Raw genomic sequence first — 17211 nt, forward strand, 5'->3', positions numbered from 1 at the left:
GTCTGGAGTCAGACCTCTGCAGAGAATGAGGACGGTGCCAAGAAGAATAACATTCCAAAAGGGTGTAATCTGGGAACAAATCAGTCAGGAGCTGCTCGGCTGGCAGATGTGCATTCAAATCACAACTCTCAGTTCTGACGAGAAGTCAGAGTGGGAAGTTAAAGGGCAGAATATTTGATATTCAGTTGGCTGGGTTTTTGTGAGCCGGTTTACAAATGGGCAACACTTAAGAGGGAAGAAGCAGGCTGCAGACAGAGCAGAGACAATAAGTTTGCATAGAAATCTATATTTGTCTGGATATTTAGCTGCCGTCCTCCTCGAGATAAAAACAGGATAAGCCTCTGTGATGATGGCATGAGGAGATGTGTGTGTGTGTGTGTGGGTTTGGGGTGATGATGTCGGGCTGATTGAACACCCTGCTCTCATATCATGTACAGTGCACTTAATCAGCACTGGTTATGGCACAGTAAGGCCTGTAGGACAAGCGTAAAAATTGTCGGACACGTTCGGTTTGACTGCTGCAAACTAGGTGGAATTTACAGATTGGAAGTGGCACGCAATCATTCTTAATAATGCACATTCCCCAAAGTGTTGACTAATTGGAACCATTAAAATCTTGACACCGGTGGTTAATTTGTTTCCCTGTGTTTTATAGCGATCATTTGTCCCATCGGAAAGCTCAGATGAAACATGAGGTGATTACGGCAGTTAGTGAGTCCGATGGAGCTGGAGCAGGTCGAGCGAGGCAGCGGCCTTACGCTTCCCGAAAACCCCCCAATGTCTTCAGTCGCTGACATTTTGGTCACGTGCAAAATGCCGGGCGCGGAACGCCGTTGTGACGAACAAGGCCTTTACGAACGCTCTGAGACCTAAATGGGAGAACAGTCAGCTTGACCTTTCTGTGAAATCCATGAGGAGGACGCAGTGAAATATCTTAATTAGAAAGAGATGGAGTTGCTAAGAACACACATTGATCAGGCAGAATACGCAGTCGTGGAGACAGGGCTGTAGGGAGAGAGGGGAAACATAATACAAGGCTGTTGTCGGACAATGGTCATGAATCATGTTGATCTGCTGCTGGAGTGAAGAATGGGGAGGCTAACTGTGCAAACTCGTTTCAGAATAGACACAGAAGCATCCAAGGGCACAGGATGAGAAAAGTCACAACATAAAAGAATTCCATTTGATTCTTGTTTGTGTTCAGTACAGTTTTTTTTTTGAAGTCAAAAACTTCAAAAAAAAAAGTTTCAAACTCGGTGGCCTCTTTTATAAGTGCACTTGTAAAATCAATTGCAACACCACAGCTCAGCCATAAATTCTACAATAGTCAGTTATGAGTTGACATTTACAGAGTTACAGTTTTGATTTTAAAAAACATGATGACATTTTTGTCTTCAAGTCTCAATCAAAACCAGCTCCTCCCCTGTTCCCAGTGTTTTTTTATAGCCTATCAGCTCCTTCCATGTTCCCAGTGTTTTCCAGCCTGGTCGTTCCCTCTTCCCAGTGTTTTTCCACTCATTCCCACATTAGTGTAGTTAATATTTAAGACCAGTCTTTGTCAAGTGATCTGTTCTGTTTCCTGTTTCCTGTCTGTTCTTGCCGTGACAGTTATAGCAGAGATGTTATAAGAGCGGAGAGAAACCACTCAGAGTATTTTCAAGAGAAAGATCTGTAATGCCAGAGGAGGTGTAAGGAGGCATAAGTTGTAGTTGGCCCCAAAAGGCCAATCCTCTGCTTTGTAACACTTCATCAACACGTTGCTCCTTTCCTCAGACTTGCATAAGAAAGGCCCTTGTTTGTGGCGTAAGTGCCATCTTGTCAGTGGAAATCAGTCGGACCTGCCTCGTTCGTTTGATCACAGTCTCATCAGGCCTGTCAATCATTTGGGTGAAACGTCAGTGGTTGACCCACTCTCTGAAGTTTTCTTTCATTTTCGGGAGCCACTCCTTCATCAGAAGTCAGTCGATGTAGATATGTTAGGTTTCATTTCTCCATACATATCTAGTTGGTTTCATTACACTTTTTAAGCATTTTTTATTCTCCAGTTTTGACTGGTGATCCTATATGCAGCAATTAAGTCCCCGTGCTCTCTCCCCATTCATTTAAGTAGTTGCCTTGCTCTTGTTTGTCCAAAATAACTGCTCAGAGGTGTTCCCAAGGTGATGAGTGGTGAGACTCGCCTAAAAAAGGGCCTTGGTGAAAGAGACCAAATGTCTCCTTGAGTAAAATTACGCATCGCTCTTGGGTTTAAACATTGTGGGAAACATTTGGGGCTCTATATGTACACAACTCAACAAGATATGTAAGAGGTAATATAGTGTAGTAGCTTTTTACCAATTAGTGCAAAGAATGTGTTCCAGTCATTAAATGTCTGAATAACATGAGAAATCTCCGTCTTTCTTGGTTTTGTCCAATTAAAAATCCTAAAGCTAAAAATGTTACATCAAGTAAGACACCGAAAAGCAACAGATCCCCCACAACCGACGACCTGTACAGACGTGTGTGTGTTTGTGAAATGACTCCGTGATTAACTGATAATCAAAAAAGTCGCCCATATTTATTCCGCTGACTGACTTATTGACTGGCTGACTAATCAGCTCCGCTCTTAAGTGCAGATTGATTTTCCTTTCTTTTCTTTTTTTTTAAATTACATTTTCTTCAATCAATCTTCACACTCAAAGCACAAACAAACAGGGGCGGCCGCATCTTCTGTTGCGACGATGACTCATGATGTGCTCGCGCTGGCGTATTCTGAGGCCCGACTTTTCCTCTTATCCATCCTAATTGGTGGTTTCTCTCTGCCTGCGCTTCGTTCTCATGCTTTGACTTCTGTGTTTTATTGCTGTGCAAATACATACTGTAAACTCCAGTGTAGTGCCCTGCGGGAGTTTTAGTGGAGTGCTCTGCCCAGACCAGCGGGCTCCCCAGTGCAGTCAGGAGTGTAGAAATGTCGCTTGTAGCTTGTCACAGCGATCGACAGAGACCTTGTAAAACTCAGCGAGACCAGTGAAGCACGCCGCCAGTCAGCCTCCGATTCACCTCCTTGACTCCTGTTGACCAGATCTGATGTAAACAGAGCGCTAGCAGAGCGCTTATTTGACCAATATAATACGCCGTCTCTCTGCCTGCCGTGATGCAACTCTGCCCCGCATCTGGTTTTTCCGCGCCCGCTCTTTGGATTTCGATCAACTTGCATCACAGTGAGTGACTGCTGTGATACGGGAATGTGAGCGTTTCATTATTGTTACACTTCAATTATTGACCAGAGATTAGGAGCTATATGAGACGCCAGAGATATCATTTGGCCTGACAGTGTTCAGATAAAGAAAAAATTCTAGGCACCTGGATGCTGCTGGTTTCATCAGACAACTCGATGGGATTTTTGAGGCTCGAAAAAAAAAATACAAAAAATTCATTACTACAAAGTTTAAGCGATTGCGAGCAGACGGACAGGGAACGCGGTGATATTGATCTGCCGAGGCTAAGGATAATGTTCAAAAGCGTGACCTTGGGGAGCAGGCTGGTCGGGTTACATTAAGTGTAAACATTTTCAAGAAAGAAATAGCTTAAAATGAGAGAGATCGAGGGAATTGGAGATAAGGGAGAGACAGGAAGCCGCTGAGGAAAGAAAGGGGGACGATTCGTGCGCTTCTTCTTCTTGTTTTTTTTCTTCTTGTTTTTATTCCTCGAGCCATCTCTTTTACTCAGCAGCCAGCTCAGGATAGATGAGCGTTTGCTGGATGATGGAGCTTTTCGGCCTTGGTGGTGACTGCAGTCCCCGTCCCTGGCTCTGACATGAAACTGTGGGCAGCAGCCCCCGAGCCCACACTGCCAGGAGAGCTGTGTGGACGAGGATGAAGCACCCGGCACCGCTTTAGCTCCGGTTCCAGCAACAACACCCACATAAATGGCCTATATGGGCTTTTAATAAGTGTTTGAACAAACAGGCACTTGCATCTGCTTTTGTTTGATGTGTTTCAAGGGCATAGTAGTGTCTGTTTGGCAGAGCGGGCCTCCACCTGCCGAAATGCATCGCCGGGATGATAATAGCATTTGACTTCGACTGAGGGCTTCGCGCAAGCAAGGCGTGAATTGTTTCATCTTTGTTTATCAATGTTTTTCCCATGGTTTTCGGCTAATTGCAGAGCAGAGTGGCTTGCAGAATGCCTATTAGTACCGTGCTGGGTTGAGAGACAGGCCAGTGGATAAAAAAAAAAAAAAACTGCTCGTCTGTGGAAACCCAAAAGCTCTTACACACATTCATATGTAGAATAGTTCTCCTCTGGTTTCTTGTTAGTGCGCACGGGCGCATGCTCATGTGTACCCACGAACACACACACACACACTAACGCGGGAAGAAAGACAACAGGCTAAGATAAGACAGACGAGCCTTTTGTATTCGAGCCCACACACAGAAAATGAAGTGGTACGCGTGAGAGTGCATTGCTGCCGAATGTGTGTGTGTGTGTTTGTGTGTGTGTGTGTGTGTGTGTGTGTGTGTGTGTGTGTGCGTGCGTGCTTGCATTAGCTCCTGTCTGCTGGTGCTAGTGTTTAAGTGCTTCAGAGAAAGCGAGAGCGAAAAGAAGAGAGAGGGAGGAACAGGGGAGATGGAGGGAAGAGGAGCGCTGTATATTGAGAGTCCCCCCTCCACAGCCCAGGGGCAGTGACACAGCAGCAGCTGCTTCTGCCTTTCAGAGCCGCAGTCACAGTCATACGAAGCAGCGTCTATCCCCCCAGCAACAACTACCAGCAGCCGCTGCAGACTAATCAGTCCACCAGTGCTGGCTTTGGCCGGGCCGAGGGGGTCTGACTTTTCCCCTCGTCGGGCTTGATCTGTATCAATGCTGATGTACACAACGGTTACTGCGCTCGCTGGACTGAAACATACAACACACAGGCAATAATGTCCTACAATCGGGTCGGGTGGCCCCCATGCGGTAGGGTTAATTCCCTGCCTTGGTGGCCACCCTCCTGCACCTCACAAAGCCATTGAATTTGTGGAGGGCTGGCAAAGGGCGGCGAGTGACAAACGAGAGGGGAATACAGAGAGCAGTAGGAGAGCGCACGAGGCATCGCTCAGCGCTCTCCGTGCGCACGCATGTGTGTGTATGTTTGAGCGGTAATTAAATCACGAGAGCCTGTGTTTTGGGGCGCTGCACATGGAGGCTAGACCGGCTCGGGCGCTGACTCCGTCGGCCCGACTTAATTACGAGCAAACAAACACACTGTAATTACACACGACCACACCTGCGCAGCCCCGCAAGCTCTGACAGAGGCTATCCAAACACCATTTTCTACAGGAACACTGTCAACCTGCTCTAATGAGCGCGCTTAGAGGACGATCCAATGACGTCGCCTTATTATCTACTGTATGCATTCAGCTCGGACGGCTTCTACAACCTTCACTTTTTTTTCAACGCTGGCACCTTCACTGTTTTTTGTCTATTAGTAAACAGATAAACAGTGCAGCAGGACACTGTCAGCACAATATGCTCTGGCTGTTATGGTAATATGTTTATGCCCTCCAGCTGGGGGGAAATTTTCCACACATGTGCACATATACAGTGTTCCTCAACTTGCCGGACCTTAAGTTAATCAGTTAAACAGCATACAGCTGTGCAGATGCACATATGGTGACCCATCACACACGCAGCTGCACAGATTCACCCTTTGAGGACATTTGCATGCTCACAGTTTATACAAATAGACAATGATGGCCTGGCCCTCGACGCACACTTCACTTTAAGCCGTGTCGGACGGATTCTCGGATCAGCTCGGTTTCCAGATGCTCGCAATTCGTCTCGCCTCTTAACCAGCATGCCACCAGAAGGCCAAACCTTATCTTCACCCAGGGACCGTCGTCTGAAACTAGCTGTCACTTGCATGCTAACAGAACAGCGAGGCAGGAAGAAAAACAGGAGGTGAAAATGTCAGAGCTCCCAGTGAAACGTACTTTGACATTTTGATGTCTGCCATCTTTTGTGGTGCGATGTGATAAAAAAAAAATAAAAAATGTTTCCCTGCAGTTGTGAACTGCGATGTCGCCGAAGTTTGAACTGGCAGATGGGCAACAAAGTAAAGTAACCATAAAGTATCTTGGTAAGCCTCCTGAACCCAATTTTGACAACTTACTTTAACTCTACAAGACTAATGAACAGTGGGGTAGTGTCAGACGCCACGAGCTGATGATCCGTGACGAAGGAGCTTTTGAAATCCTACACGGGCAGAAGCAGTGGCAAAGTGTGACAGCGTGGCTTTCAGGTGAGCGGCGTGGCGGCAAAGAGTGAGCACAGCCCTGTCAGGTTAAGTACAACGCCACGGTTGAAAGGCCCCATTGGATATAAGTTGCGGTGACAGCAGGTTGCCATGCGAGTATAGCGACAGAGTCGAGTCGGCCGCCTTTCGCGAGCTCGCAGGTTTCGCTCCACGTGCCTCCATTTGTGGGTGATTTAGCTATTTTCTTTCGATGAGCTGGAGGATAAACAGCTGTTAATTCTAAATAACCCATTTCAAAAACCCAGTGGATTATCTGAAAAACGCTCCATCACGAGCTGCTGAGGAGGGGGTGTTTACGTGCCCGCGTCTGCTTTCGTTCCCTTTGATTTGTCACCTATCTTTAGCTTTTAACTGGTGAACTATCACAGCTCCAAAGCCAAGAGGTGGAAAACATTTCAGCACTTTTCCACCTCAAATGCTCAGTTGCTTTCCCCCCTCGCACTCCGGTGTTAAATTAAAACTTATTTACCGCAGAGAGTGATTCATGCTTCTCAGAGAAGGAAACTTCTAAACGCCTAGTTGATATCTCACTGTCACCATAGGGTGCTTCCTGCCCACACCTACTGGTAAACACACACACACACACAAACACCCTCATACTCAAGCGCAACCTGATGCAGGCACAAACAATAACACACACTCCCAAAAATACAAATGCAGTCTCGCAAAACACACTCATATGGAGAGCACGCAACTGCACACACTCGCCATCTGGACAGGTGCGCCTGCCTGCAGTGATTATATGAGATGATGGAAACATGCGACGGGGTATATTCCCTGTCTAACAGTGTTGGATACCATGAGCGGCAGCACCAATGCATGGAGGAATATATTCGCCCATACGAATTTTCACAACCAACGCGCATCCTGATAGATTAGTGTGGAGGCTTGTTCCTGCTGACAGTCCGGGCTGTTTAAGCCGGCGAGGTTACGCTTGTTTGCAAGCCGTCTCCTGTGCGAGCCTCGGTAAAAAAAAAAAAATGTGAAAATGCAAATGAAGCATACAAGGACCGACGCACAGTTCCCTGTCCCTGCCTCCCGCGAAGATGAAGCCATTGAGAGCTTGGCGTGAAAATAGGTTTACATTCCTACTTAAAACCATTAGAAAGCAAACCGTCTCCGCTGGGTAATGTGGCACATTAATGTTTATGGTGGGGCTGAAGAGCCACAAGTCTGCAGCACACCGCCTTGCCCCTGTTCATCTTTTTTTTTTGCGTGTGATTCAGCTCTGGCCAAAGCTGCTGCCATTGCACCTCATAACACATACAGCTGCAGAGCAACAATAAAGTGCATGAATTAGATATGAGGTTGACTCGGAGAAGTAACAGATCTGTTTGCTGTGCGCCTCCAACTCTGCATCGCCCACTTTACACTGAGCTGAGCACACACAAGAGTGGATAAAGTGGATAGATAGATAGATAGATAGATAGATAGATAGATAGATAGATAGATAGATAGATAGATAGATAGATATCCAATTGAAAGCACAGTAGCTGCACTTCGGTGCTTGTAGCCACAAGAGCCAAATGTAATCGGAGAAAAAACACAAACCACAAGAGTTTGTTGCAGAGAGCGCACACTCAACACATCAAAATATAATCGGGGATGTTTTATTAAAGTTGACGGGCGCAACACATTCAGCTCATCTTCATTCTGCTCAGGGTAAAAAGTGAAACATATTGGATATTTCATGGGCCCGGTTCAAGTATTTTCTGAACTTTCTGAATGTATTTAAATATGACTCCTTTTTTAAGATTCTGAAAACATGCGCATAGACTTATCGGTATTTGGATTTAGCACTGACTCACCATTTTTTTTCCCATGCAGTGTGAAAGAAATACATTTAACTTTTAAAAGAAACTGGACATGGTTTGTTTGCTACGTCTGTTGAAATCGTGAGATGAACTTCTTTGTCTTTTGGGAGATGAACCCATATGTTGCTCGTTCTCTTGGGTAAATTACAGCAGCACATTTCCTAAACTCAGCTAGCAATAACATGAGATCCTCAGAATCAATTCTCATGGTCCCAACCAGCCAAACAGAACATTTGCTTTTTCCTTTCATGATCTGCAAGCTTGGAAAGAGCTACAGTGCATAGATGACTTTAAATCTTGTTAAAACAACCCAATCGCTAGGACAAATGTTGGAGATGTGCTTTGCCTCACATTCCTTTAGGTTTTCATTTTCTGCTTCCTCTTTTATATGAAAGATTTTATTATTTATTTTTTTCCTCCCGCCATCCTGATAAAGACTCCCTGTCAGGAGAGATATTGCATCTCAACGGGACCTTTCTGGTTAAATGAAAGACTCTTTAATCTTCACGATGCGAGACATCATCCATCAACAACAACAGCAAACAAAAAAACAAACTGACTGAATAAATGATATGAGTCAGAATCCAGTCAGACAGTTTGCTTATCCCAGCATCATCACAGGAGAGAACGGATCGCTCCGAGCTCGACCACGCCATGTTGCTTGTCGGTAAAAACATGCGCACGGGTCGTTTCAAACATCCTGAACAAATGTCCGGTGCAGTTGTTTTTCCAGGTGACGTCAGAGAGTCTCACAACTCAGACCACACGCCGCCGCCGCCGCCGCCGCCGCCGGCTGCAGCAGTGAGGACGGATCTGCAGACATCAAGGCGTGTGCATCTGGAAAAAAGACAAGACTCCTCTCCTCACCCAGAGGCCAGGCCACTCCACTTGAGCTGATTGATTTCCCATCAGTTCTGTATCCCTGATAACTGCATGCCTGGAGGGCTGCAATGGCTCCAATATTTCACCGCTATATACCCGCACCAGCCGCGCTCTGTTTAAAGCATGGTGTTCAATGTGTGGGAGCGCGCGCGTGTGTGGGATGGTATATGGCTGGCTGTAACTATATTGTGTGTGGAACAATGGTAGCAGCTAGCTACGCAGTGACATTTGTGGTAATGAGATGCCAAACATTTCTGTATGCTTCCAGGACATGGAGAGGTTTTGCATTCTGCTACAAGTCACTTTTTTTTTCTCCACTCCTTAGCTGAGCTAGTGTCAGGAAAATACCCACAGTCGAAACAGCGATAAGGGCAAAAAAATCTTTAACCAGCATGCAGACGGTGCTGAATATTACCATCTCACTCAACGCTGGCAGTGATTGGTGAAAAATCCACATGTGCATATTTGTTTTTCTCCTCCAGCGACACTCTAAAATTTGAAATTGATGATTTATAAACGCCCGTTGTCGCAACACAGTTTCATGAGATTCCGAGCAGATTTGCCAAATTGCCCTCCTACAGAGAAACTGCCATTTAGGATGGCAGCGATGTTTTTTAACGCCGGATCTAATCACGCATCAGTTCTTACCGTGTTAAAGTGTGGCGCGACAGAAAGATAAAAAATTGTTATCTTCCATTCAGGGCAATTCTTTTCTCTGCTGGAATAACAGCAGTTACCGAGCTCTAGCTGTGACCCTCACCTAGTTACCTTTCCAATTTGAATTCTTGCCAAAAAGCATTACGCCTTTTTTTTCCTCCCTGTGCATAATATCATCTCTGAAGACAGCGGGATAACTGAAGGGCCATCAGATGTGGAACGCTCCGTAGGTGTTTTCTCCTCTCAGATAAAACTGCAGACACGTTATCACCGCCGCCTTGTTACACGTAAAAATGACTCTTGAAATGTTGAAGTTCGCTTAGCCAGGCTCCATTAAAAAGCTTGATTAACACTTAAAAATCCGAAGAATTTTCTGGCTCCGTGGGGCGTGCGGGGGCAAAACACAGAGTTACTTGAATAGGTTGGAAGTGCGAGCACCGCCATCTCGCTTGATTTTTTTAAAAAAACATCTGCTTTGTGCAGAAGTGTGTCGAGGAGGGAGATTTTAAAGAGGGTTTAAAATTTGTATAAACGCCATTCTTGTCAAGGAAAGAGTGAAGCTGCTCTTTGACCATCTTTACAGTTAAGAATTCAAAGTTTCTGTGTGTCTGTGCGTGTGTGTGTGTGTGTGGTATGGGTAATGATTAGAGAGAGAGGCAAAGTGGTGCCAGTTTTTTTTTTTTTTTTCCCTCCTCCGACTGCTGTGCTTACATTAGCATAGATCATGCAGCAATCCATAATACATGGCTCGTTAACAAGGTTGGTATTTTTGATCCATAATTAAGGAGTATATTTTCAAAGAGTTTCCAGAGTTGAACATACCATGGCTGCAGGCTTCCTTCCCCCCCCCCGCCACTCCCCGGGCCACGTTATTGTACAGTATGGCTGCTATCGATTCCACCCCCGTGCCATTTGGCTATTGATTGGAGTGGACGCCATTATGTCAGAGAGATTATAGCCCTCCGAAGCATCGTGATTCTGAAGTGGAAAAACCAGTGGCTGAGAACCGATGAGATGAGCCGAGTGCTTACTGCGACGGAAGCGACGGCAGCTGTGTTTCAGCTAATGACAGGGAAGCGAGGCACAGCACAGAACCTCACAGCTCAGCGCAGCATTGCCACGCAACCTTTCCCAGAGTCGAGCCTGAGCACGGCAAAGACGGAGCACTTTCATTTCTACGGTTTCTACCGGTGCCAAAGGGAGCTGTAGACCCACACCGGGGGAGTGAAAAATCACATTGACTATTCCAGACACACAGATTTTTTTTATTGGTGCGGCTCATTGCGGCCTAATATTCTTTGTGACAGCCATTGCCTTCCAGATTGTCTTCGGTTGATCATTCAAATTGACCACAATTCACTCTGCGGCGGGCTGAGGGGGGGTGAGGGGTATGCAGAGCCTCTGGGATGATTGGGAAAGGTGGGGGGGGGGGGGGGGGGGGGGGTCGTTGGAGCGAGGAGGGTTGAGTTGGCGTTCACCGCCCCGGCACGGGTTCTCTGGCTCTCGCGCCGAGCCTGTCATGTAGTTATAGCAATATTGGATTTAATTGGGTTTCTCGCAAGGGGCCCTGAATTTTAAGAGACCCATAAACGCAGTTCCAGGCATGCGGCAACATGAGCCACCGTGCAGTGAGCATGCAAAGTGCACACTCATGAAAAGCAATCTGTGTAATGCAAAAAAATAAATAAAAATGAAGCGGAGACCGTCAACCTGCTGTGTCCTGGATGCCAGCGAGGAGACCGTAACTGCTGACCCCAAGGATGTGTGCTGTGCTGTGGCCCATTTTGTGACAGCGCACCAGTTAAGAGGTAAACCCTCCTCGGTGGCGAATGGCTGTTAAACTGGCCTCGCTTCGAACGGCGCCATAAATGTCCTGAATTCAGTGTGTGACGCGGCCATCAACCCCGGGAGTTCCGTTTCTAACTAGACAAAAGGCAGTTTAGGGAGAGGTAACCGGCTATTGTAGGCCCTGCCCTCTGTAGAGCCACTATTCACATTCAAATTCATAGTCTGTTTATTGGATAATAAATTGAGCATGAAAGATTAATTTGCATTCATTTCATCATCCCCACAACGTAGAGCCGCAGTTTCTATACAGTGGCGTCCAGAGCTGTAATAACCCAGAGGCGAAACTGGCAAATCACAGTCTGCTCCCTTTCTCTTAAAGACACTGGACCGGAGCCCCGTGGCAACGTAGCCGCTGTGATTCACACGTCTCGCTTCCTCCCACTAAACTCTTGTCACTCACAGCCTGAGAACGACATATCAGACACACTTAAACGCAGAGCCGCAAGTTATCACAGATTCGGCGCAATCAGAAATCCTAATGAACATCATTAAAAACCAAGGCTTTAAGAAAGCGAGGATTACATCACTCTGGGTTTACACAGTCGGCTATGTGTGTTGTGAGAGCATGTGTTAAGGGCTATCAGAGCTCTTTTGTGTGCCGCAGGCTAAAGGCACGGGGGTCACCTCGTATTCAAAGCAGGCCCTGACACAGGCATTTTTTTCCCCCTCCCTTTACATTATCAGAATTAATTTCTTTGTGCGGCCCTCAGACGGTTCCAAGTGATGCGTGGAGCTGGGCGAGAGAAACTGAGGGAGCGTCTGGGTGGCCACATTAATAACAAGCACCAAGGCTGGTAAGCAAAAGGTCACATGTCTAATCCCAGCAACAGCTAATGTGCTGCTGGGATTACAAGGGTGTCGAATAAATAAGTACTTGAACATGACAGCATTTAGCAACACATGAGACATGAGGGTTATGGCTGTGGATTAGAGCTGGGCGATACGGCCTCATAATAATATCACAACATTTTAAGGGTGCATCCCGAAAACATGATAGGATAAAATCTCCTCCAGGACCAAATACCTCATTATCAATATTGCGACAACATTGTAGGGATGGCTATTGGTAATTTAATAAAAGATTAACACAATAACTTTTTTGAAATATGTTTGTTAGTAATGTGGATATAACTCAGAGCAGCAGGGGTGACATATCCTTGTAGGCTAACCCAGCAGTTAGCATTGCTAACTTTGCTAGCATTTTGGATCATTGCTTAAAATAAGCTCTATCAAACACAAGTTTAGGATACTGACATGTTTTGTTCAGCAAGATCATCTCCACAGATGAACACAACTTTTATGAATGTAGAAGGGTAAATATAAAAGCTAATGTTAGACTTTTAGCGGCCTACACTGCGATCAAATGACTTTGACGTAACCATCACCAAACGTCTTAATTCACACTGCCATATACAATTTACTATAGATTGATCAATGTAAAGTAAGAGATAGAAGTCCATCTGTAAAGACATACCTGTGGGTAGATGGGCGTGATGACCTTAACTGTCCCTCTGTAGTCTCATTCAGTCACTAGTAAGCATTTTTTAGGCTTTTTTTTTATCACATATCGAGAACTTACTGACATATTTCACCTACCGAAATGTGAATACATCTTAATTTTGCGTCAACCACAGATCTTATTTCAGGCATTAAACTGAAAACCATTGACTTTGACGTGAGGGAACACAAAGTGCAAAAATGCTAATATTTTCGGACTTATTCCTGCAGCACTCTATGACTAAGCAGGTAAAAAACAAGCAGGTTCATTTCAGGGAATTACATCACTTGACTGTAATTCAGCCTGTAAAACCAGGACAAGACAACATTTAAACCACCTCATGGCATTATGACATCCAGAAGCTAACATGATATCGTCTCCCATCGTGATAATGACACAACATCGATACAATCCAGAGCCCTACTATGGCTTCAATAAATGGTTATTTTCATTATGGATTAATAAATTAGTTATTTTCTGGGAAAAGGCCTGAATAGTGAAATTGCCTTCAGTGTCCAGCTAAAATATAAAATCTCCAGTTGCTGGTCAGATAGCACAAAAAAGCAGCAAACATTCACAACTGATAATGTGATACTGAAGCATTTGTGCTTGAAAAATGAATTCAATGATCAATTCCACAATCATTTTCAATTCACTGATCATTTTCAGCTCTTGTTTTAATAAAGATGTTACTATTTGGTGGATCAAACAATCTTTCAGTTGACCCCATGGGACCTATTTTCAGAAAAACTTTGTATTTCAGTGAACGGAGAAAGACAAAAGAATGTGTGCCATGAACTACATATGATGACTTTAAAAGGTCATTTTCCGAGTCAAACAGTCACAGTTTTACATAATTTAAGTAAAGTATCTAGTTTTGTGTTAAGCCGCCCAGTGAAGTACATCGTCTCGCTCAACACACGTCACCATCACCAACATGGCCGCCAGCCGTACTAAAGAAGATAAAAATCTCAATAAATCTGGTCATAGTGACAACTGCAGTCGTGTGAAAGGAGAGTTCATTAGTTCTGTGAGCTGCTAATACACAGGAGCAGCTCTACAAGGTTTATGTTACGGGTTTTGGTGATCGTGCAACTTTATTGACTTTGGAAATTGGAAATTGGAAATTGAACATTTGTCAATTGGAAATTGTCTTCCAATATCATGACATCAAGATACCCCAAATCTACGATGATAAAGCCTCATATCACGATAACGATATAACATCGATATATTCCCCGGGCCCTACTGTGGCTCTGACAAATGATTATTTTCATTATGGATTAATAAATTGGTTATTTTCTTGATTAAAGCATAAGAAATATCACAAAGTAGTGAAAATGCCCTGTATGATTCCCAACTGCAACTGTGTGGCTGGAAATGATATAAAAAATCCTGATAATGTGGCATTGCACGGCTGTGCTTGACAAAATGGCTTCATTAGTGAAACGGTCCTAAAGAAATGAACCGACTGATCATCTGAGTCTCGTTTTTAACAATGATTGCTTCAACTTGTCAAATACCTGTAGATATCCAACATTCTCCTGCAGACCACGAGTAAAGCCATGGGTCTACCAGAAAGATGAACTTTTTGGTTTGAGAGGCAGCCATGTATGCTGCTGAAGTGCCATTGAGCAAAAAAACAAACCAAAAAAAAAAAAAAACCCACAGGCTTCCCACTCAGATCCAATCACATTGGGCTGACAGCTAAAAGGGAAACGTTGTGTGATGTTCATGTATGGGTGGAAGAAGGGAGGAGCGGTTGTCTCGTGCTCATTACCAGATTGTTCAAAATGTCGGTGCGGTGAGGAGGCACGAGGGGGGTCGTGAGGGTGATGTACGTCCTTATACTGACTGACTGACTGCTGTGGGGGTGGTGTGTGTGTGTGTGTGTGTGTGTGTGTGTGTTAGAACATGGATGGGCTGATTTTGCGCGCAGACCGGAGGCACGAGCTGCTGCTGCTGCTGCCGCCGCCTGGGCACGCGCTGACTCTTCAGAAATAAACATCTGCTTTTGATTAATAAAAATAAGAATAAAAAAAAAAAAGAGGTTTAAGTTGAGCTCACTTCAACAACACGGCACAGGAATTCACCGAATGCGCCGGGAAGAGTCTCAAACTGGACCGGTAGAAAGTAACCAGCGTTAAACTCATCTGCTGGGGGAAATAAAGAAAGAAAAAAAAAACCCGAACTAGCCCTTTATATCATGATCTGGTTTGTTTATTTAAACCGAAGCAGCCTCGAGACACGTTCAACATATTGTGCAACAGTAATTATTTTTTTTATAATTTATCTTTTAGCTGCCTAACATGTAAGAAAAAAAAAGAAAAGCTGCTGTTCAACTCTGCTGGCTCACCTCCAGAGGACGGTTGGTCTCTGTCCGGGGTGCTGAAAAGGGGCTCAGTCTCTGTCCGGGGTGCTGGATCTCATCGCAGGCTCTCTGGGGAGGCTTTGTAAAATCCGCTGCGAGCCGAGGAGGCGCTGGGAAAAAAGAAAAGAAAACGCCGGGTCCAACAACTGCTGCTGCCGCCGCCGCCGCTGCTGCTGCTGCTGCCCGCTAAGTTACATGGAAGAAAATCCCATTCCCATCCGCGTGTCCGAGACTACACAGACATCACGAGATGTTATTTGAAAAAAAAAGAAAAAAAAGAAACTGTAATGTCAGATAATAATAATAAAAAAAACCTTCATGAGACTGCTGGCTGCGTGGAGCCGCTCTGCCAAGTGTTAACTGCTGAGGCTTCTTCTTCTTCCTCTTCTTCCTCCGGATAGGCTCAACCACCTCTCTCTCTCTTTCTCTCTCTCTCTCTCTCTTTCTCTCTCTCTCTCTCTCTCTCCCCCCCCCCCCCCTTCGATTCTCCTCGCTCTATCACTCCATCAATCACCATTCAGTCCAAATATGCCGGAGTGACAAGAGGGAAACCAATAGCCTCCATTTAGCTGCACAGGCTACAATAGGCATGAGCAGCCGCCTGCCAATAGTTGAATAGAAATCATTTGGCATTAGCTTTATTGGCGCTGATGTGAAAAAGGAAACATTCAGATTCACTTAATTCAACGCGACCGTGCCAAATAAATGATGTCCTGTCGTCTGCATGCAGGCTATGCCATTCTCCCTGTCTGTGTCTTACACACACACACACACACACACACACAGAGGAGAGAGAGAGAGCGAAGAGAGAGGGATACACACACCTACACACACACACACACACACACACACACACACACACACACAGAGGAGAGAGACCACAAACAGACCTACACACACACACACACACACAGATAGATACATCCACATACACACAAACACACACACAAACTGGAGTATTGAATTGAATTTACGGTCAATTTACTGATGTAGAGGGAACAGCCATCTGTTTGGGCCACCTCCTGCCCTCCCTCCTCATTTCGTGTTGTGTTTGTCTTTTTGTTTCTGACAGAGCAACAGTTTTTTCCCCCCTCCACAGGATGTTCTGCAGGAAGTGACGAGCGGAGAACAGTGGAGGAAGGATTACTGATGAAAGAAAATAACTAATGTGATAGTTAATTATGGGAAGGCTGCCATCTGTGTAAGATCACGATGCGTTTATAAGCAGTGGCGGGATGTAAGGAAGTCCATTTACTCAAGTACTGTGCTTCAGGGCAGTTTTTGAGGTGTTTATACTTTACTTGAGTATTTCCACTCTGCTACTTTATGGAGGCAAATATTGACTTTAACTCAAGTACTAGTCGTGACAGTTTAACACGATATCTTTAGGTTAACTCAAGTATGAGTTTTGGTTACTTTTTGTACAACGCTGGAGTCCAGTGCTGGAATGTAACTAAGTACATTTACTCCAGTACTGTATTAAGACAATTATTAATAGTATTATGATTTTTGAAGTACTTGGACTTTATTTAAATATTTCCATTTTCTGCTACTTTATATTTCCACTCCCTAATTTGGATAATGCAATCAGACTGAAAAACCTATTCAACTATAGCACAGATCACAATTTAAAAAAGTATTAGATAAGATTATAGTAACTCTGGCAAGGGTGATAATATCACATCTTTATTGTGTTGTTAGGATATAGCAATTCATAAAAACAAACAAACAAAACGTTTTTAAAAACATTGCTTCTCTTGTCAGGGTCCAGAAATAAGCTACCTACAATATCACGATAAAAGATCACGGTTTAAAAGAGAAAAACAGAATCCATGAGACAGCTTTACCAACGTCTCCACTACTGT

At 44.8% G+C, this 17211-nt stretch overlaps 1 protein-coding gene across 1 annotated transcript in view; it reads right to left on the bottom strand.

Annotated features, from left to right (window-relative positions):
- tmem121ab (transmembrane protein 121Ab) overlaps positions 1–15792 on the bottom strand; it is a 52331-nt gene extending 36539 nt beyond the window's left edge. Inside the window, exon 1 of the mRNA XM_030404432.1 lies at positions 15332–15792. The gene's annotated coding sequence lies outside the window, so the exon portion shown is untranslated. The remainder of the gene's footprint in view (positions 1–15331) is intronic.
- Positions 15793–17211: the final 1419 nt, after the last annotated feature.

The sequence above is a fragment of the Sparus aurata genome, chromosome 22, assembly GCF_900880675.1.
Source record: "Sparus aurata chromosome 22, fSpaAur1.1, whole genome shotgun sequence".
Taxonomy (NCBI): domain Eukaryota; kingdom Metazoa; phylum Chordata; class Actinopteri; order Spariformes; family Sparidae; genus Sparus; species Sparus aurata.